The following is a 15,068-nucleotide window of genomic DNA, read 5'->3' as shown; positions in this document are numbered from 1 at the left end:
AGAGCATCATTTCGAAGATTGTTTTCCTATATTTTCTCCTTGTCTATTAATTTTATTCATCAAGTGCTTGCTATGAGCCAAAACACTGACCTTAGCTTATTTCTCTAGACAAAATCCAAGGTCAAGAACAATCAAACTTTACTCATGTTAATCAAAAAGGTATGTTTACAAACTTAGAAACCAAAGTTAAATTGTCCACTGAGAATAAATGTTACAAATCGTATTTTTAACTGTCATTAATTTCTGATCTGCCTGGTAATTTTTAATTGGTAGAATAATTTGCTCTAGGGGGATCTTGACTGTTTCAGTACCATGCTTTCCTTGGTTAAAATTTGGGGGATAAATACGATGATTTGGGAAAAAGGGTTCAGAACAGTGCTTTGCACACAGTGTTGAATAAATACCACTTATTGATAGAAATGAGAGCCAGGAAACAGGACTTTGAAACTCACCAATTGGTCTTGTTAAAGATTTTGACATATTTTAGTTCAATTTTTTTTTAAAGCTGGCTCTGGGCAAGGCACCAGTGGGAGCCAGTCTATTTTTCTTCAATCAGTTGTATTTATGAGTGCTTACTGTCTGCAGAGCACCACACTAAGCACTTGGGTGAGTAAAACTTAATAGATTTGGTAGACATGTCCTCTGCCTACCACGATTTTACAGTCTAGAGGGAGTAGACATCTTGAAAAGCTAAACAGAAATATAGCAAACCTGTTCCTGTCAGTAATACCATCTTTCTGGATGGGTTTCAATCTTGGCTCCACCTCTTGCCTGCCATGTGACCTTGGACAAGTCGTCTCATTTCTCTGTTCCCTCACCTGTAAAATGGAGATTAAATACCAGTTCTCCCTCTTAGACCGTGAGCCCCTGTGGGACTGTGTCCGACACGATTAACTTGAATCCATCCCAGTGCTTACAATGGTACTTGACACATACGTAGTGGGAAAATACCGTAATGATTTATAATAAAACCGTTCTCGCCTGTTGGTAACTTCACTATCCCCAGACCTCACGCTTCCTTCTGTCCCAGGAGGGATTTTCATATGAGTGAATCCCAACTACTGATCACAATAGACAGCTTTTTAAACAGTTGTGTCTCTAAGGGCTCAAACTGTCAGAGACATCACATGTGCCCTTCGGGCTGAAACAGACAAGCAGGCTCACAACAATAGCCTAGCTTAGGCAAAGTTTAGCCAGACTCACCAGACCTACTTCCCTCCCCGGTTAACGAGGAGGAATACGCAATGTCAAAAAGTTCATTGAACAGCCCTTCAATCACCTCATTCACCAGTTCTAATCTCCCAGTGGGCTGCATCGTTCCTTTGCTCAAACCATTGTCCCCCAAGATCTTAATAAGGTGTCATTAGCCAGCGTTTTGACAAATCGTTCAGAGGATTCTCTCCCCCAGCCGAAGTTCCACAGTCTCTGAAAAGAATCTATTAGGGCAGCCTTTGTGAAGAGTCAGGCTTCTAAATGGCTCTTGCATTCTTCACTGTGCAGGCTGGACTGGAATTCTGCAAAAGCATTCGCAACCTGCAAAAGGAGCATTATTGTAGTGCAGAATTCCACTTGCATGTGTCCGTCTGATCTGGTTTCGAAGTCCTACCCCTTACCCCCCCAGTCACTGGGCCCCAGACCAAGAGTATTTAACTACCTCCTGAATCAGCAAATCCACTCAACCAAGGCACATAAAGGAGTCTGCCTTTGAACATCTCTCTGGATCACTTGGATGAAAGAGTGGAGCCTCTTACAATGAGCCTGTTTACTCTGTGCTTAGCCATATGCTTTTGCTTTGCAGATTTATTCCCCCAAATGGTACCTTGTACACACTGTGACCATCGCCTATCAAGCCCAAACCTGAGGCCCTCTTTGTTGGCAAGCTGCCCATATCTCCAGGAGCAGTTATGAAGTAGCCCTCCTGGGAATATCCTGACAGAGAGATCTGGGGATCCCATTAAGCCAGCTCCCGTCCCATCACTCTGGGGGTCCTTTCTGTCATCTGAGATATCCAGGTCAAGCAATGACACTTGCCCTGGCAGGTTGGGATTGGACCCAAGGCATCTGTTCCCATTCTCTCCTAGACCCCCTCCAATCTGGCTTCCGTCCCCTCCACTCTACCAAGACTGCTCTCTCTAAGGTCACCCGTGACCTCCTTCTTGCCAAATCCAATGGCTCCTACTCCATTCTAATCCTCCTCAACCTCTCTGCTGCCTTTGACACTGTCGACCATCCCCTCCTCCTCCATACCTTATCTCACCTCGGCTTCACGGACTCCGTCCTCTCCCGGTTCTCCTCTCACCTCTCTGGCCGGTCATTCTCGGACTCCTTCGCCGGAGCCTCCTCCCCCTCCCATCCTTTAACTGTTGGAGTTCCTCAAGGGTCAGTTCTTGGCCCTCTTCTGTTCTCCATTTACACTCGCTCCCTCGGTGAACTCATTCGCTCTCACGGCTTCGACTACCATCTCTACGCAGATGATACGCAGATCTACATCTCCGCCCCTGTCCTCTCCCCCTCCCTTCGGGCTCGCATCTCCTCCCGCCTCCGGGACGTCTCCACCTGGATGTCGGCCCGCCACCTAAAACTCGACATGAGCGAGACTGAGCTCCTCATCTTCCCTCCCAGACCCGGTCCTCTCCCAGACTTCTCTATCACCGTGGATGGCACGACCGTCCTTCCCGTCTCTCGGGCCCGCGATCTCGGTGTCATCCTTGACTCGTCTCTCTCGTTCACCCCACGCATCCTATCCGTTACTGAGACCTGCCAGTTTCACCTCTACGATATCGCCAAGATCCGCCCTTTCCTCTCCACCCAAACGGCTACTTTACTGTTACGGGCTCTCGTTATATCCCGGCTAGACTACTGTGTCGGCCTTCTCTCTGACCTCCCTTCCTCCTCTCTCGCCCCGCTCCAGTCTATTCTTCACTCCGCTGCCCGGCTCATCTTCCCGCAGAGACGATCTGGGCATGTCACTCCCCTTCTTAAACAACTCCAGTGGTCGCCTATCGACCTCCGCTCCAAACAAAAACTCCTCACTCTAGGCTTCAAGGCTCTCCGTCACCTTGCCCCTTCCTACCTCTCCTCCCTTCTCTCTTTCTACCGCCCACCCCGCACGCTCCGCTCCTCCGCCGCCCACCTCCTCGCCGTCCCTCGGTCTCGCCCGTCCCGCCGTCGACCCCCGGGTCGCGTCCTCCCGCGGTCCCGGAACGCCCTCCCTCCTCACCTCCGCCAAACTGATTCTCTTTCCCTCTTCGAAACCCTACTTAAAACTCACCTCCTCCAAGAGGCCTTCCCAGACTGAGCTCCTCTTCTCCCTCTACTCCCTCTGCCATCCCCCCTTCACCTCTCCGCAGCTTAACCCTCTTTTTCCCCTTTTCCCTCTGCTCCTCCACCTCTCCCTTCCCATCCCCACAGCACTGTACTCGTCCACTCAACTGTATATATTTCCGTTACCCTATTTATTTTGTTAATGAATTGTACATCGCCTCGATTCTATTTAGTCGCCATTGTTTTTACGAGATGTTCTTCCCCTTGACTCTATTTATTGCCATTCTTCTTGTCTGTCCGTCTCCCCCGATTAGACTGTAAGCCCGTCAAACGGCAGGGACTGTCTCTATCTGTTGCCGACTTGTTCATCCCAAGCGCTTAGTACAGTGCTCTGCATATAGTAAGCGCTCAATAAATACTATTGAATGAATGAATGAATCTGTTATTTATTTTATTACCTGTGCTCGTCTCTAGATGGTAAGCTCCTTGATAGTGGGGATCACCTATCTAGCCCAGCATTTGACGCATAGTAAGAGTCATTATGATTATTGTCCAACACAATGCTAATAATAGTAATAATACTCCCAAGCACTTAGTACAGTGCTCGGCAAACAAGCACTCGATAAACACCACTGATTAAAAGAGGTTGCAATGCGAGCTCTTCCCAGCCGCTCAGATAAATAGCCTTGGTAAATTTCTCATCAAAATGGCAGAAGCCTTCTGGCAGATGCTGTCATGGACTCCGGTGGGGAGGGCCTCACCATGTCACCCTCAGACCTCATCAACCACGTGATCCCACGAAGGACAAAGACCATCTTTAATTCCCACCTGTGTATTTTCTCCCAGAGCTTAATACAGTGTTGTGCACACAGTAAGTGCCTCGAAAATATTATTACTACCCGGAGCAGGGCGAGCGCTGGAGCTGAAGGGACAGCGCTGAATACAGTGTCAGCTCCTCCAGTAGCTTAGATTATTATCTCCTCTCTCAGACCAGCAGCACTTAATAATAATAATAATAATAGTAATGACAGTATTTGTTAAGCACTTAAGAGTGAAACAAAGGTAGGTATGTCAGTGTGTAGTGAAAAAGTGCTGCAAACAATAATAATGATGGTATTTGTTAAGTGCTTACTATGTGCCAAGCACTGTTCTAAGCAATGAGGTAGATACAAGGTAATCAGGTTGCCTCATGTGGGGCTCACAGTCTTAATCCCCATTTTCCAGATGAGGTAACTGAGGCACAGAGAAGTTAATTGGCTTGCCCCAGGTCACACAGCAGACAAGTGGAGGATCCTGGATTTGAACCCATGTCCTCTGACTCCCAAGCCCATGCTCTTGCCACTGATTTATTTCTATTAATGTCTGTATAACCTTCTAGGTTGTAAGCTCATTGTGGGCAGGGAACATGTCTACCAACTCTGTTATACTGCACTCTCCCACGTGCTTAGTACAGTGTTCTGCACACAGTTAAGTGCTCAATAGATATGACTGATGGAAACTTCCAAGGAAGAAAAAATAGGCAGTTTAGGTCACGCCTGTAGTATTGCTGCTTCTATTTCAGGCCCAGGACAGAGTAAGCTTTCCAATGCCAAGGCCACAAGGCTCCCAGGATCAGGCCTAGAATAGACATCGCTACCATACCTCAGGAACCACAAAAACCCACACGTTCCCTGGTTTGCGATCGGCAAGTGTTATCAGGATTCTGTATCTTTCTTCATTTGGACCTTCAGAATCTCTTCTCTTAGTCATAAAATAGTTATGTCCTGATGGGCTCCATTTTTATTTTCTCAAAACAATTTTCCCCATCCATCTCTAGCCTCCCGTCCTCAGATGGGTCGAAAGAGTCAAGTAGAGACAGAACCCGGGGCCCTGACTGTCTGACCTTAGGATAGTGTGGAAAGTCCACCCGCGTGTCAACCCTATTTGGTAGTATGACTCCTGAGACCAATGAACTTTTCCTCAAATTGAAAGGGTTTCTTGGTTTTGAGCTATTCCAAATAAAATACTGAATGCATAGATAATAATAATGATGATGGTATTTCTTAAGCGCTCACTACATGCCAAGCACTGTTCTAAGTGCTGGGGTAGATACAAGGTAATCAGCTTGTCCCACGTGGGTCTCACAGTCTTAATCCCCATTTTCCAGCTGAGGTAACTGAGACACAGAGAAGTTAAGTGACTTGCCCAAAGTCACTCAGCTGACAAGTGGTGGAGTCCAGATTAGGACTCCCAAGCCCGTGCTCTTTCCACTAAGCCATGCTGCTTCTAAGCCATGCTTGGGAACTGAATAATAATATGGTATTAATAATTAACGGTATTTGTTCAACACTATGTGCCAAGCACTGTTCTAAGCGCTGAGGTAGTTACAGGTTGTCCCACATGGGGCTCACAGTCTTAATCCCCATTTTACAAATGAGGTAACTGAGGCACAGAGAAGTGACTTGCCCAAGGTCACACAGCAGTCAAGTGGCAGAGTCACGATTAGAACCCACATCCTCTGACTCCCAAGCCTGTGCTGTTTCCACTAAGCCACACTGCCTCAAGTCCTTTTTAGTGCTGAGCCTTTGCTTAGAAGTCAGAGGACAGCCAGTTTGCCGTCCTGAATGTGTAAATGCTTAGAAATCTACGGAGTTGGTGTTCCAGATTAAATATGTTCCCTATCTGGGTAAAACATTCCTTTAGAACAAATGCTCCCCCCAGTTCCTTTACGATGCCTATCGACCTCAGAGTGGGATTGTGCAGGTAACCCTCTGAACTCTAGTGCCCTATCTCCTTAGAAGAAAGGTATTCGGCTGCAGAAAACCAAAACAGAGAAGCAGCACTTCCCAGTGTTGTAGAATAGAGGGCCGGGAGTCAGAAGGACTTGGGTTCTACTCCCAGCTCTGCCACTAATCTGCTGTATGACTTGGGGCAAGTTACTTAACTTCTCTGGGCCTCGGATCCTTCTTCTGCAAAATGGGGTTTACAGTTCTAATCCCCATGTGGGTCAGGGACTGTGTCCAATCTGATTTGCTTGTTTCTATCCTAGCACTTTATAAGTGCTTCAATTCCATTATTCATCTCCATTTTACAGATGGGGGAACTGGGGCCCAGAAAAGTTGTGTGACTTGCCCAAGGTCACACTGCAAACAAGAGGTGGAGGCAGGATTGGAACCCAGGTCCTTCTGACTCCCAGGCCCATGCTCTATCCACTAGACCACACTGCTTTTAGTCTTTATTAAGCGCTTGTGTGCAGAGCACTGTACTAAACACTTGGGAGAGTACAACAGAGCTCCTCTACCTCCTCATGGCACCGTCAGTGCTGAATTCTATATAAAAAAACCCCAAAACATCATCCTTCCCACAGGTTTGGCTTCATTCTACTCCAAGAGAAACCCTTAGGTGATTTTTGCCACAGACAGGCATAGGATATTATGCTTGTTGTGGGCAGGGATTGTGCCCACCAACTGTGTTATATTGTTCACTCCAACTGCTTAGTAGAGCGCTCTGCACAATTTAAGCACTCAATAGATATGAAATGTCTTGGAGATCTTAGGGGTGGATTGGATCACAACCAAGTCAGCCAGCTGTTATTGGCCTTAGGGCTGGAAACTTCTTATCGCTGTCCCCTTTCACCAGGTAAGCTAGTTTTTCTTTCACTTGTCCTGCTCTTCCCTTAACCCCTTCATCCCTCCCCCCACCCCCCAATTACCATCCTTCTCTGCCTCTTCTCCTGCAGCTTGGGGAGATCAGTGTCCTATTTTCCCCACCGCTTGTTTGATCTACTCCTTCTGGCCCCAGAACCAACCAAGTGCCCCGAACCGGGAAATGGGTCAGAAGACGATGGATGTTATGTACCACACTTCGAAGTTTATAACCAAACCTGGCAAACAATAACCGTGCCTCAGGCTGGATGCCGTCACTGATTCTTTCCCTGGGGAACCCACTGTCTGATGATGCAAGGATAGAAAAGGAAATAGAAAACCTAATCAAGAAAGCTATCGTGCCTTTTGAGAGGCTCAAATTCAGAGGACGGGCTCAACCTAGCACCAACTGTAACAGGGAGGGGAGATTCCACTGGAGTCAGAGGCAGCCAGGGTAGTTACACTATCCAACCTTGCTAAACCCTGAGAGTCCTGGAGCAAGATGCCATATTTGGCGTCTAGAGCAGCTTCACCAAAGCCACCTCCACCCCATACTGCTCATCCATTAAATTCACATCTCTTCCGAGAGGTCTTCCCTGATTATTTTCCCTATTACTACTGGTCTTTGTTAAGCGCTTACTCTTTGTCAGGCACTGTGCTAAGTGCTGTTGGGGATACAAGCAAATTGGGTTGGGTGCAGTCCCTGTCCCAGATGGGGCTCAGGGTCTTAAGCCCCATTGTATAGATGAGGTAACAGGCACAGAGAAGCGAAGTGACTTGTCCAAGGTCACCCAGAAGGCAAGTGATGGATCAGGGATTAGAACCCGGGTTCTTTTGACTCCCAAGCCCATGCCCTATCCACGTCATCTAAGAATTCGATATTCACCCCATCAGCTCTTATGTACATATCTGTATTTTATTTTAAAGCCCGTGTCCCCCTCTAGACTGTAAACTCCTTATTCAATCAAGCTGAGTGCAGAACACTGTACTAAGCATTTCAATCCATCAATCCATGGTATTTGAGCCCTATCTGCAGAGCACTGTACTAAGCGCTTGGGAGAATTCAGTCCAACATAGTTGGTAGACATGTTCCTGGCCCCCAGTGAACTTGTGGGCAAGGGAAAGTGTCTATTAATTCTTCTGCATTGTATTCTCTCAAGTGTTTAGTTCAGTTATAGTTATAACTGCATAAAGTAAGGCCTCAACAAAATACCACTCATTGACAGGTTTGGGTCTGGTGGAAAATGCTTGCCTTCGGTAAGCCCAATCTACAAGGGAGCATGAATACATGATATAAACTTTTGCAACAGAACTGTAATTTTTGAGGCTCATTGGACTCTAGTGTTGGGTTTGTAGGAGGTGAAGAAAAAAAAACACTGGCTTGGCTTTTTTAAAAAAAAAACAAAAAACAGGTGCAGACACAAGTGCTGAGCTTCTACTTTTCCTTCCGTGCAATAACAGCAACAACCTTATAATCATAGGATAAACAAATTCCGCTGGATTTTTTGAAGCCATCTGCTGACATTTGGGGGGGAATTTATTTAGTGATTATCTGATTAATTATGGCAAATTCACTGAGCCTCCTAAAGAAGTCAGCTGTAAGCTTCAAGGCTTTAGAACAAAGACACACTGGTAAAGATGTTCAAGAACTTTTATAGTACAATAACCCTTCTATTAAGTTAAGGTGTTGAAAGAGAGCGCTTAGTATACTAATTGTGCTGTAAAAATTAGTTGAATTACTCAGTCTTAAATAAGAAGAGTTAATATCTTGAAAGATGATAATTATAATAATTATCAGCTCTGTTCTCTCACTTGCATAGTGAAAGAATAGGGTCGCTTCAGTCTGCAGAAGCTTCCCTTCACATGTTTACATAGTGGGAGAGGAGGGAAGGGAGAGGAAAAAGAATAATTTTTCACTCACCTTTCCCCACTGCCCTATTGGGGCAGAGTGCCAACAGCTAAGAACCATTTCTGATATGGTAGAGATTTATCCTGTACAAGTGAATGGTATTTGAGCACCTGTGTGCAGAGCACTGTACTAATCAATTACATTTGAGGACTTACAGTGTGAAGAGCACTGTACTAAGCACTTGGGAGAGTACAATGTAATAGAGTACTTGGGAGAGCACAAGTGAAATTAGTGGACAATCCCTGCCTTCAAGGAGGTTACAATCTGGCAAGGACAAAGATGCAAAAATAAGTTATAGATTGGAGGAAGTAATAGAGAATATTAGTTAAGTGTTATGTGCTAAACATTAGGGTATATGTGCGATAAACATTAGGGTTTATGACATATCACAAGATTTCAGTTAAGTCCTAAATTTGTGAGGAAAAAAAAAATCAAGATAATCAGGTTGGATAATCATTCCTATCCTAAATGAGGTTCATAGTCTACGAAGGTGTGTGTCGGGGGGAGAGAATCATTATCCAATTCCCATTTTACAGATGAGGAAAATGAGCCACAAAAGGCTTTTGTTGCCCAAGGGTGAATGGCAGACAAGTGGCAGAGTCAGGATTAGAATTTAGGTCCGGTGTTTCTGCTAGGCCACACCACATACATAATACTAGAAGTAGTATTCTAAAGCACTATGTGCCAATCACTATACTAAGCCCTGGGGTGGTTACAGAATAATAATGGTATTTGTTAAGCACTTACTCTACGCCAGACACTGTATGAAGTGCTGGGGTGGATAAGAGCAAACCATTTCACAGAGGGAACTGAGTCCCAGAGAAGGCAAGTGACTTGCCCAAGGTCACACAGCAGAACAGTGGTGGAGCTGGGATTAGAATCCATGACCTTCTGATTCCTAGGCCGGTGCTCTATCCACTACATCATGGTGAGCTGGATACTAAGCACTGGGGAGACACACCTTTAAGGGCTTTTAGTTCTTAGACTAAAGGACTGAAAGTTACTCACAAATAGGAGTTTTGGAAGCAAAGATAAGAAAGTGCTATTTGGGAATTAAGTAGTTGAATGATTGATGCAAACATACATATGCAGAAACACCTTAACATGTTTAATGTACTGAAAAGCAGCATGGTACGGTGGATAGAGCACAGATTTGGGAATCAGAAGGTCATGGGCTCTAATCCCAGCTCTACCACTTGACTGCTGTGTGACCTTAGGCAAATCACTTTTGTGCCTCAGTTTCCTCATCTGTAAAATGGGAATTGAGACCGTGAGCCCCACATGGGACAGGGACTGTATCCAACTCGATTGGCTTGGATCCACCCCAGTGCTTAGTACAGTGCCTGGCACAGAATAAGCGCTTAAGAAATACCATCATTATGATTATTATTATTACTAGAGCAATGCTCCTGTATCTTCAGGGAGTGACCTTGTCAAAGTCAGGCTGAACTGCAGAAGTGGGAAGGCAGCAGAGGCACTTCAAAGACCCAGACTGGAGCGAAAGGAGAGAGCTGTACTAGGCCTCATTGGAGATAAGGAGGAAACAATAAGCCAAAGCAGAGCCAAGTCTGGGAGGCTGAAATGGTGAGTAAAGAAAGGGATTACAACAGGACTGGTTTTCTCTAAAGCCCGGGGTTGAAATCAAATGATTAAGCCACAGACTCTGACAGGAGCCAGCTGGTTAGAATTCATTAGAAGTCACTGAACAGATTTCTAGCTGAAGGAGTGCCAGAAACAACTCAGCTAGGGGAAAGGGTTGAACCAGGGCAGAGGGGAAAGGTTAAAGGCAAGGCAGCAGGGTGGAAAGTGAAAGCAACATACTGGATGGGCGTGGGGAAGGAGAGAGACACAGAGAGAGAGAGAGAGACAGAGACAGACAGAGACAGGGAGACACAGAGAGAGAGAGAGACACAGAGAGAGACACAGAGAGACAGAGAGACAGAGAGACAGAGAGACAGAGAGACAGAGAGACAGATTTTTGAGGGGATGGAACTGGGTGTCAATGAGAACATTAAGTGAGAACCATAGCTGAAGTGAGTCACTAGAGGAGAGAGCAGTGAACAAAAAAGGTAGAAGAGGAGAGACAGAGAGAGAGAGACAGAGAGACAGAGACAGAGAGACAGAGACAGAGACAGAGAGACAGAGACAGAGAGAGAGAGACAGAGAGAGAGAGACAGAGAGAGAGAGACAGAGAGAGAGAGACAGAGAGAGAGAGACAGATTTTTGAGGGGATGGGACTGGGTGTCAATGAGAACATTAAGTGAGAACCATAGCTGAAGTGAGTCACTAGAGGAGAGAGCAGTGAACAAAAAGGGTAGAAGAGAATAAAATCAAGTCAATAGTACTGAGATTTCATTCATCCTCTCTGACAACACGGGAAGCACCTAGAAAATATGGAAGGTCCAGCCATTTTTTTAAAATGGTATTTGAGCGCTTACTATGTGTCAGGCACCGTACTAGGCACTAGAGTAGATACAAGCTAATTCAGGTTGGACACAGTTCATGTCCCACTTGGGGCTCACAGTCTTAATCTCCATTTTACAGATGAAGGAATGAAGGCACAGAGAAGTTTTAAGTAGTTTGCCCAAGGCCACACAGCAGACAAGTGGTGGAGCGGGGATTAGAATCCAAGTCCTTTTGACGTCCAGCTCTGTGCTCTATCCACTAGGCCATGCTGCTTCTCCCTGGGATTTGCCCAAGGAAGCATATGGATGGTCCCCAGCTACACAGATAATAATGATGGTACTTGTGAAGCGCTTACTATATATGCCAAGCACAGTACTAAGCCCTGGGAGTGATCCAAAGTAATCAGGTTGTCCCACGTGAGGCTCACAGTCTTAATCCCCATTTTACAGATGAGGTAACTGAGGCACAGAGAAGTCAAGTGACAAAGTCACACAGCTGACAAGTGGAGCCAGAATTAGAACCCATGACCTCTGACAACCAAGCCCTTGCTCTTTCCACTGAGTCATGCTGCTTCTCTATAATGGTATTTGTTAAGCACTTACTATGTTCCAGGCACTGTACTAAGCACTAAGGTGGATACAAGCATAATCGGGTTGGTCTCTGCCCCCTATGGGGCTCACGGTCTCAATCCTCATTTTACAGATGAGGTAACTGAGGCACAGAGGAACAAAGTGACTTGCCCAAAGTCACCCAGCAGTCAAGTAGTGGAGCTGGGATTAGAACCCACGACCTTCTGACTCCCAGGCCCATGCTCTTCTTCCCAGGCAACAATTCTGCCCCCACAACAATCCCAAACCAACCAAACCATCAAGGAGCAGCGTGGCTCAGTGGAAAGAGCACGGACTTGGGAGTCAGAGGTCATGGGTTCTAATAATAATAATAATAATAATGTTGGTATTTGTTAAGCGCTTACTATGTGCCGAGCACTGTTCTAAGCGCTGGGGTAGACATAGGGGAATCAGGTTGTCCCACGTGGGGCTCACAGTCTTAATCCCCATTTTACAGATGAGGGAACTGAGGCACAGAGAAGTTAAGTGACTTGCCCACAGTCACACAGCCGACAAGTGGCAGAGCTGGGATTCAAACTCATGAGCCCTGACTCCAAAGCCCATCCCAGCTCCGCCACTTGTTAGCTGTGTGACTTTGGGCAAGTCACTTAACTTCTCCTGGCCTCAGTTACCTCATCTGTAAAATGGGGAGGAAGACTGTGAGCCCCATGTGAGACAACCTGATCACTTTGTATCTCCCCCAGCGCTTACAACAGTGCTTTGCACATAGTAAGCACTTAAATACCATCATTATTATTAGTTTGCTGATGAGTGTGATTTTCAGGGTCACCATAGCTGCAGATTGAGTTATGCTTCCAGCCTTTGAAAGACTGAGGGGGGCAGAACCCCTCAGATTGGAATGTTTTCACACTGGTTAAGCTCCCTTTAGACTGTGAGCTCATTGGGGATATTGCGTCTGTTATGTTGTACTGTCCCAAGCACTTAGTACTGTGTTCTGCACACAGTAAGTGCTCAATAAATACGATTGACTGAACAGAGGCTCTAAAAAGATCTTTAAAGCAGTAACTTCGGTAGGGGATAGATCGTTGTCCTCTATATTCAAGGATGATGTCCACTGATGGGAAAAATACACGCACGTGTCAAACCACCAACTTAGGATCTATTGTCCTAATTGCATAATTGCAGGTGGTCTACTGGATAAAACACGGACCTGGGAGCCAGAGGACCTGGGTTCTAATCCTGGCTCTGTCAGATGTCTGCTGGGTGACCGCGGGCAAGTCACTGAACTTCTCTGTGTCTGTTACCTCAGCAGTAAAATGGGATAAAGACTGAGAGCCCTCTGTGGGTCAGGGACTGTGTCCATTCTGATTAGCTTTTATCCACTACTGCGCTTGGATCAGTTTGTTGCACAGTAAATGCTTAACAAGAAGTGTGGCCTAGTGTTTAAAGCACAGTCCTGAGACCTGGGTTCTAATCCTAGTTCTATCTATCTATCATGCCTGCTGTGTGACCTAGGGCAAATCCTTTAATCATATTTGAGTGCTTACTGGGTGCAGTTCTGTACAAATAATGATGGTATTTGTTAAGCACTTACTCTGTGACAAGCACTGTACTAAGCACTGGAGAGGATGGGGCAAATCAAGTTGGATACAGTTCCTGTCTCGTGTGGGGCTCATGGTCTCAATCCCCATTTTACAGATAAGGTAACAGATACAGAGAAGTGAAGTGATTTCTCCAAGGTCACACAGCAGACAAGGGACAGAGTAGGGATTAGAACCCATGACCTTCTGACTCTCAGGCTTGAGCTCTATCCATTACACCATACTATGCCTGAGGGAGTACAGGGTTGGTAGGACATTGCTTGCACATAAAGAGTTTACAGTCTAGTGAGGGAGACAGCTTCTCTGCCTCAGTTTCCTCAACTGCAAAGTAGGGATTCAATATCTTTTTTTGTTTGGTTATGGTATTTATTAAGCACTCATTTTGTGGGCAGGCACTATATTAAGCACCAGAGTAGATACAAGCTAGTCAATCATATTTATTGAACACTTAGCATGTGCAGAGCACTGTAGTAAGTGCATAGGAGAGTACAACACTATAAACAACATTATATTCCCTGCCCATAACGAGCTTGCAGTCTACAGGACAACCCATGTCCCACATGGGCCTCCCAGTCTTAATCCCCACTTTACAAATGAGGAACAGAGAAGCTAAGTAGCTTGCCCAAGGTCACACAGCAGACAATTGGCAGAGCCAGGATTAGCCCTCAGGACTTCTGACTCCCAGGCCCTTGCTCTTTCCACTAGACCACATTGCTTTTCTGGTCTCCCTCCTACTTATACTGTAAACTCCATGTGATTCAGGACTATATTCAGCCTGATTAATTTGTTCCTTCCCCCATGATCAGAACAGTGCTTGACACTTACACACTTAAGTACCGTTTCAAAAACATTGCAAAGGGCAAGGAAGCAGACAAAAACAACAACAACAACAAAACACATTAACTTTCTGGAAGCAGCAACTGTCAGGGCCACAATGCAAAATTGCAGATAACTCCCCAAACTAATAAAAAAACAGCAGTTTCAGTGCACAAATTACTACATAAAGACCTCTCTCAGACATGCATATTTGCAGTGCACAGGGCCAACCTCATTCCTCCATGCCTAAAGTCAGGGCCATAGTAATGAGTTACCTGGATAACCCAATTATTCTGAGGAACCTTCAGAATACAATTTACTCTCCATTATCTAAATGTTTCTGATTCTCAATGTTATTTTCATCTAAAAATGTTTCCAACAATTGAGGCCAAACTATACCTTGAGAGTCTGCATTAGCCATACAACTTCTAATGACATAGAGTCAAATCAGAGACTTCACAGACAATTTTAGCAATACTAAAAAGCCAGAAAAATACCTTAACAGAAGAATCATAAGTAAATTATTAAGCTTATTTCCCCCCTAGCAAAAAAGCCCCAGGCCTCATGCAGATGGGACAAACCTACACACCTAGGCAACCCCAAAAAGGAAGGGGAATCAGAGAGGAATGGAAAGAGAGCAGAAAAGTGGGGGGGGGAAGTAGGTACAAGCTTTACAGACCACTTACCTTTACAACCCTGGTCATTCTCCTCTCAATTTAGTAACCTCAGTGACTTTCCATCTCAAATCTGCTCTTGAGGCACATCTAAAGGAGAGACTTACAAAGAGAAAAAAAACAAAACTCAAATTCCCCTACCCTCCTCGGGCACTGACCTGCTACAAAAGAGAAAGGAAATCTCAAAGGCACACACCTGTACTTCT

At 45.5% G+C, this 15,068-nt stretch overlaps 1 protein-coding gene across 1 annotated transcript in view; it reads right to left on the bottom strand.

Annotated features, from left to right (window-relative positions):
• The window catches only part of BCAR3 (BCAR3 adaptor protein, NSP family member), a 261,311-nt gene extending 246,306 nt beyond the window's left edge, over positions 1–15,005 (bottom strand). The window contains exon 1 of the mRNA XM_029063375.2: positions 14,875–15,005. The gene's annotated coding sequence lies outside the window, so the exon portion shown is untranslated. The remainder of the gene's footprint in view (positions 1–14,874) is intronic.
• Between the last annotated feature and the right edge of the window lie 63 nt (positions 15,006–15,068).

This window comes from Ornithorhynchus anatinus, chromosome 4, assembly GCF_004115215.2.
Source record: "Ornithorhynchus anatinus isolate Pmale09 chromosome 4, mOrnAna1.pri.v4, whole genome shotgun sequence".
Lineage (NCBI taxonomy): Eukaryota > Metazoa > Chordata > Mammalia > Monotremata > Ornithorhynchidae > Ornithorhynchus > Ornithorhynchus anatinus.
This window is presented reverse-complemented; position numbering and strand designations above follow the sequence as displayed.